Source organism: Coenobita brevimanus, chromosome 68, assembly GCF_032717465.1.
Source record: "Coenobita brevimanus isolate Jiangsu-jjx chromosome 68, ASM3271746v2, whole genome shotgun sequence".
In the NCBI taxonomy this organism is placed as follows: Eukaryota; Metazoa; Arthropoda; class Malacostraca; order Decapoda; family Coenobitidae; genus Coenobita; species Coenobita brevimanus.
In genome coordinates, this window is record NC_137021.1 from 10773277 (window position 1) to 10781375 (window position 8099).

General features: G+C 42.6%; 1 long non-coding RNA gene across 1 annotated transcript in view; it reads right to left on the reverse strand.

Moving 5' to 3' along the window:
• Window positions 1-7590, reverse strand: part of LOC145405823 (uncharacterized) — a 76403-nt gene extending 68813 nt beyond the window's left edge. Inside the window, exon 1 of the long non-coding RNA XR_013898450.1 lies at window positions 7422-7590. This is a non-coding gene — a long non-coding RNA (uncharacterized LOC145405823). The remainder of the gene's footprint in view (window positions 1-7421) is intronic.
• Window positions 7591-8099: the final 509 nt, after the last annotated feature.

The window sequence follows — 8099 nt, forward strand, 5'->3', positions numbered from 1 at the left end:
ACACACACACACACACACACACACACACACACTTATTATGTAAGAAAACTTTATAAAAGATCGCCTGTTTATGGTGGCGTATTTTATTTTTTATTTTTCTATTTTTATATTATATTCTTGCAACCATTAGACGATTTTGTATCTTTATACTGATTAAGTCTCAGTCCATCCCTTCAAACTCTAAATATCCCCCAAATTGAATAAAATTGCCTTTTGTTAGAGGTAAAAGTAAACGTGGATATGTTAATACCCTTGCTTTATTATTTGTCTTATCCTCACTGGAATAGAATCGTCTGGTAGTAGGTAAAGTATTTCCAAATAATAGTTAATGGAGACTCTTAATATTCAGGCTCCTACTGCTCACCTTAACTTGAATAAAAAAATGATCTTGTTGGCAAATAAATAAATAAATAATAATAATAGTTGTGTTTACGACCTTAAGATAAAACCTAGTAAAGGTGTGATGATGATGATGATGATGATGATGATGATGATGATGATAATGATGAGGGCAAAGAGAGGTGAAAGTAAATTATGCAAATAAATAAAGAATAAGGTGTGCTGGAGATGTAAATGTGGAAAAGGGAGAGAGAGAGAGAGAGAAGAGAGAAGAGAGAGAGAGAGAGAGAGTAAAATGAGGTGGAGCTGAAACTGTCTTAAGGTGGAGTTAGCAAGCCCCACTCCATCACACCACACTGGCAGTTCCCACAAACCCCCCTCCACCTCCTCTCCCCTTCCTGACCAATCCACTTCCTGCTTCACCAATCATCTCACCAATCACGAGGCTTCCACACCCCACTTCCTGTTCCACCAGATCCCTTCACTTCCACCAGATCCCTCCACTTCCACCAATATTACTCACAAAATCATAGGCCCTCTCTCTCTCTCTCTCTCAACTTTTATCCCCCATTTTATCATCATGTCTTAAAATCTTTTCTTCACTGGCCGCCATTATGATACATGTATTGGTTGGAGATGTCGTTGCACCTTTTCCATAGCGATTTACTCCGCCTTTACCCTTCAGTAGACTCTTGTGTGTTAATCAGAAAAACTGTGTTGATTTGTAAAGACTAGTAAGTGGAATAAGCTAAATAAATCGCTAATATACCGGCACTACAGCTTCCCTCATCATCTGCTTATCAATCTTCCACTGTGATCTTCCTATTCTTACCTGCTTCCTATTTCTTATCTGGTGGGAAAGTAAGTCATATGGAAGATACTAACATTTAAATCTTTCCAAAGTCACACGCAAATACCCACTCTTCCATTCCTGTCTCCGTCTGCATCTCAGTCCCCCACTTCGATTTTCCATCTGTGTCTTGCTATCGTCAGGCAGGAAGTAGTCTCTCTCGCAAGGTAACAGCAGCAAGTTGTTATTCCGTCCAAACCCACCCTCAAACTCATACCTTTCCACATCTGTCTCCGTGTACTTCAAAATCCTCCTCTATCATCTCTCTCTTTGCTTACTTTTACGTCTAGATCTTTCTCGGTCATCTTGGTTTGTCATCTTTCTATTGTCTGTTGGGAAATTGAGTCTTTATTAACAGGCCACTAACTTCATTTACTGTCACTTGCACTTTTCTACATACCGGTACTCCTCCACTCCTGTCACCATCAGCATCACAGACTTCCATTATGATCTTGTTTCTTACTGTCGTCTGGATGAGAGGTCTAGTCCTTCTTAAGAAACTGTAACTCTTTACTCTTACTAATACAGAAAACACACACACACACACACACACACACACACACACACACACACACACACACACACACACACACACACACACACACACACACACACACACACACAGGGATCTCCACCTATTCAGTCTTTCTCTACGATCACTTAATTGCCTCTTTCTATCGTCTGGGAGGAGGTCAGAGTCGCACAAGGTAACACAGTAATAACCTAATTAAATTCAGAGCCACATTCTTACACTTTCTCTTGCATATCTCCCCCTACTTCTACATCTTCCACTGTGATCTTTCTATTTTATTCTTGCCGTGGTCTGGCGAGGAGTTCAAGTCTGGCAAGGAGACACAGTGGGTCTTATTGGCTTGGAAGGGCTCGTAGCACTCTTTCCTCAGCGATTCATTTTGCATATTACACCTTGGCGTTGCTTTGCGTGCTGTTTTTGTCGCTTTAATATCCACATAGTTTGAATCAGTAACTTGCAGGAGGGTATTGAGATGTAATGTGATGACCAAATCGCTAGGGAAGAGGTGTTACGAATCGTCCTACGCCACTGAAATCATCTCCCCAAAAAGCCATCTTCTCCTACATTCTCCCTTCTCCGTGCTGTCTCCACCTGTTTCTTGACCTTCATTCTCGTTCTCGTCATTCTTCTCCGGCTACACAATATCTACAGCCACCCTCATATCTTCAATTAATTTCACCTTCATCTACTTTGCCTTCTCAGTATATATCTCTGTCATCATCCATCGTCTCCTCTTTTTCCTCCTCCTCATCGTCTCTGTCCATCTCCTCTTCGTTCTCCTCCTCCTACTGTCCTCCCGGTCATCATCATCACCATCATCTTTTATTTGTCCTCCTCATCCAAGTCTTTCTCCTCCTTATCCCACTCTCCTCACGATCATCATCATTATCATCATTCATCTTTTATTTCTCATCCTCATCCTTATCTTTCTCCTTCTACTCCGCTCTCCTCTAGATCATCATCATCATTATTATTCATCTATTACTTCTCATCCACATCCTTATCTTACTCCTTTTACACTTCTCTCCTTTAGATCATCATCATCATCATCATTCATCTTTTATTTCTCATCCTCATCCTTATCTTTCTCCTACTCTCCTCTCGATCTTCATCATCATCATCATCATCATCGTCATCAGTCCCCTCCCCCCCCAACTTCCCTCCACATCACTTAAGTATACACCTAATCCCCCTCCATCCACGACCTCGATCTCTGTCTGGCAAGAGTCAGTCGCCATGACTATACAGTTGGGCACAAAAGTTCACCCAGTATTCCCCTTCTTATACTTCTCACTTTCCCTGGCAAATATACCTAAGTGAAGAGGCTTAGTATGGTGTTCTGGCCATAGATGATTTTCTTTTGGTATCATGTGTTAGGGAGGAAAGTGACTGACATGCCCAAGTGTGAAGCAGACGCAGTGGATTGGCAGACGAACTTTTGTACCTGGCTGTCTTCTCCTGCCAATAGTTCCCTTACACTTATAAATGTTGTAAGAGAGAGAGAGAGAGAGAGAGAGAGAAATACAAGATCTCCCTAGGCCCTTACGTGGTTTTAGAGGGTGTAAAGAGACTATTGACCACAGCTGTACCTCACCTCCTACCACACCCGCCATTTCTACAACACTTGGAATAATTATTAAGATCAGTTTTTTTTTTTTTTTTTTCTTTAAATAATGGCTGTTTTTCCGACGCTCCATTTAATCCCGAAAAGACCCATCGAAATAAGACAGATGGGTGCTCTCTCTCTCTCTCTCTCTCTCTCTCTCTCTCTCTCTCTCTCTCTCTCAGTTGGCGTCGTATCTGGAATTATGGACATGATTTGTTGATATCTAACGACCGTAGAATGAATAGCAGTTTGGACGGCGCCACGGGATAAGAATAGTCTACATTAGTCTATCGGGATAAGAATAGTCTACATTAGTCTATCTTCTACATCGTAATATTCGTAGCACCCCACCTTTAGCGATTTTTTCTGTCTTCCACATCTTAAAATTCGTAGCGCCTCTTCCTTAGCGATTTATTTTGCCTGCTACTTCTTAATATTCTCTCTTATGGTACACCGCATTAAAATCGACACAGTTTTTATCGGTGGCTTACAACAGGATATCAAAGGAGTATTCAAGACTAAATCGCGAAGAGAAAAATGTTGCGGAATCTCCCAAGCCACTGCTTAGAATATGACCCTTAGCCCTTTCAGCCCGATGCTCTTTTTTTTTTTTTTCGATAGACTTTTTCGAACTGTAGGTGATAGATATAATAAATCCTTCACTAAAAAAAAAAAAAAAATCAGGTGAATAAAACCGTCTGGAGGTGGCAAGAATAAACCACTAGAATAAGTCACCTGATTCAAGGGTTTAAGGCTACGTCCTGGTTTACTTTAGCATTTTTTCGTAACGCCTTTCTCTGCCATTTATTCTACGTTTTTCATCTTAATCCCGTCAGCAAAAGACCGTCATTTATTTTACACGTTCAAGTATCAGACGATTTTATTCAGCCTAGGAAAGACCTCTGCCAACGAAGGGGTTAAGGAAGAATATCTAACCCCTCTAGTTTAATAAGTTTTTCCTATGCCACATAAAACCGTCTGTTGTGTGTGTGTGTGTGTGTGTGTGTGTGTGTGTGTGAGAGAGAGAGAGAGAGAGAGAGAGAGAGAGAGAGAGAGAAATGGGGGGGGCGACCCAAATAAAACCCTACGGTAATTGTCTGCCACATTCCACTGCCACTCCCATCATGTGACTTCCTCGATACACGGGGCCTATTGCAGGGTGGTACAGGAGGCTTCGCAGCACCTTCTCTTTACCGATTTATTTTCTAACACCATAGTTACTCTTGCATGTTACGAATAACTATTTACTCTTAATACAGTGTAGATCAGTAACACAAGAGGATCATTAAGGTGTGATGAGAAAAAATCGATAAGAAAGAAACTTGCGGCATACCAGTTAGAAATACCATAAAGGAGAAAGTAAGGTTTAAGAAAATAAATCGCAAAGGAATAGGCACTAAGAAGCCTCATATACCAACCAGAACGCGGCTCGTGGTCCTAGTGTTAGCGAATGGCCTCACTTTCTATGATACTATATATATATTTTTTTCACAGTTACCCATTTCCCTCAGATGACATGGTTAACAGTACTGTAATTCATCTGGATCATGTAGCCTAGCCCTGGGTCCCTACGTTCTGGTGGGGGTATGAAGGATTGGATGAGAAGTATATACAGTAGAATCGATACTATTGCTATCTCTTGTCCATTTGTACACGGGTTAGGAGAGACTTAGAGACTTTTCCAGCTCGAGAGATCAGATACAGTCTTCACTTACTCCTTCAGGAAAGCTCTCAAGTATTAACAAAATCGTCTAGAAGCGGCAGAAATATCGAAAAAAAGAAATCGTCTTGTGTAAGGGATTAGCCACTTCACCCTGATGACTTACAGGTATTATATATTCTAAGTATCGCCAACAAACAGATATATTCAGCATCGGAGAGACTTTACGAATTGAAGGGTTTTGAAAAAAAAGTATACTAACCTGATATAACCTAATCTAATATAACCTAAAGGAAATCCTTCTCTGACCTCTGAGCTGGCAGTCTTTAAATTGAACTGGTGGCCTTAAAGTGAAAAAGCAGAAAAAAATAATACATCAGCGGATTGAAGGGTTTTAGCAGAATCTCTTACGGGTGATTCATACATCGCTATTAAGCCACTTATTGGACCTCAGGAATAACTAGTGTCTTTATTTCTTTCTTATTTATCTAGTGTATCTACGCTGCTTCGATTATTTATATTATTCCCTGCTGCCATTATTTGTCTCATTATCGTACTCTCCATATTTGTATTTTATTATTCCCGTATCTTGGCTCTACTGATATTATTTATTTATTTATTCCGTTTATCACATCTCTGCTGCCATCATTTATCTTTTATTTGTCTCATATGTTTCTTATTTATGCCGAATATCGCAACTGTACTATTATTCTTCATATTATTTTTGTCTTGCTTATTTCGTATCAGCTCGACTGCCATTATTTATTCATCCTTTATCTTACAACTCTGTCACCATTGTTTTTTGTAACGCGACTTTACTCCCATTATTTGCCATTAATCTATCATTTATCCCATTTATCTATCGTGTATCTTAACTCCACTACAATTATTTCTTTTGTTTTGCCCTATATCGCAGCTCTACTGCCATTATGTATTTTATTCTCTTATTTAATCCGTATCAGTTGCCAGTATTTTTTTTATTTAACTCTTGTCGCCCTTCAGGCCTACTTTCCTCTTTGCCAGCTGTTCACAGTAGATCGCTTATGTGATTTCGTAACACCTCCTCTTTAGCGATTTGCACTGCACATTACACCTCACTGTCCTCTGGAACTGATGCAAACACACAAGAGAATGGTAGGGTGTAATGTGCAAAATAAATCGCCAAGGAAAAGGTGTTACGAAGCCTCCATTTGCCACCTAAGCCACGGCCCAAACTCAGCCTCTAACATGGGCGAACCGAAGCTGATGAGTGTGATTTTTGCCACTTATATTCCCCTTCGATTGCCCACCCCTCTTGTCTCTTCTTAAGCAGCAGTATAAGTAGGGACCTTGGACGTAAAATGACAGCTCCGGGTCGTATTCGAGGGGAAGATTGAGACTCAGACTTGCGGAACGAGATTTCTTGGGAATAATTGTAGGATTTAGCAAAAACTGATTGTCTACTTAGGCTTGTGGAACCTGATTTTCTGCGGATTTTGAGACATAGAAAAAAACTTATTGTCTGCTTTAGTGACCCTCGTGCAGTGGACAGGCATGAATCTTCAGTTTCCAGGAGTGATCTTTAGAGAGAGAGAAATATCACTTCCCCCTCCTTCCCTTCCTTCCTTCTTTGGCTGCAGGCACCAGTCCGCAAGAGGCCTATCCTTGTCGCTTTAGGCCCAAACGATGCTCAGAGCTTCCTTTAACCACATTACTTCCATTAACCACATTACTTCCATTAACCACAACTTCTTTTATTCACAGCCTCATTTATCCACCACTTGCATTAACCACAGCCTTCAGTAACCACAACCTCCATTAGGCACAGCCTCCAATAACCACAACCTCCATTAACCACAACTTCCATTAGCCACAGCCTCCACCCTCTGCCACTCCACCACACTGATGCACCAGGAAATCATCAAGAACTCACTCAGAAACATCTCACACACTCATCTCTGCTCATAACTTTTTGACACATTTACGGAGGTGGACGAGCGAGACTGCAGCATTTTAGGTGATGAATTTTGTGCATGGTCCGTCATCATCCCTTTTCACACAAATTTTTTATCATTCCAATTGTAAAACCACGAGCTTTGTTTTGGACTTTGGTTGTATTATTATTATTATTTTTTTACACAAGTCTCGCTCGTGGTCACCGCTTGCTTGGTTCCAACGGGTGACATCTCCACGGTGCCAGGCGAGAGGTGGGGGCCGTGGGGTGGTGGTGGGTTATAGGAGGCACAGAGCATCCACCCGCCTCACTCACATCACTAGCTTACTTTCTGTGTAACACTTCCGGGAGGTTTTTTGTCGGGAAGGCGAGCGACCCTGCACCGTCCTCGAGTGTGGGAGTGAAGGACGGTGAGGAGGAAGGCGGCCACAAAGCACAAGCTGAAGGAGGGTGGCGGCTCTAGGGAGAAGGAGGGAGGCATCACTAGAATGTTCTACTCACCTTGCCGGCCGGCAGCCGCAGCAGCTGATGATGTCAAGGTGTCGCCGGCTGAACTTTCACTGATCCTAATGGCCATGGAGCTTAAGGGTTATATTGTGGCAGCAGCAGCACTCATACTCCAGAGTCCCCAAGTCCTTCTGCACCTCTCGAGGAACAAGTCTGTTCCTCTAGCCGGCCTGCCACAAATGCGAGGAGGCGAGCGAGCCGACCACCGCAGCTCCGCCCTTGCGAACAGCTGATGAGAAGCCTCCAGACTGGGGGTGAGAGGGGCTTCCACTGCCTGGCCATGTGAGCGCCGCTGTGGTCTGGCTGAGTCTGGCAGCCCGGCATCCACCAACCACCGCTCCGCCTCGCCCCGCGTCACACCCCGCCCGCCCAATCACCGCCCAGCCGTTGCGTCATCATCCAATCGGAAAGCCTTACTTTCATGACGTCTCTTGCTAGTCAAACTTAGGTTCATGACGACCCTTCTCTGCGGTGACGTAACATCCGGCAGGTCTCACGATGAGGGGATAGCTTGTCTGTTCAGCCACATCTGAAACTAAAGAAAAGATTTGATCAGCACTGGCGACACGCCCACCACAAAATCAATGATCAATGCGCAACAACTGAGCCAAAGTTTTAGATGCATTCATGAACCTCTATAACACTCTTCAGCAAGGAAATGACCACACCTTA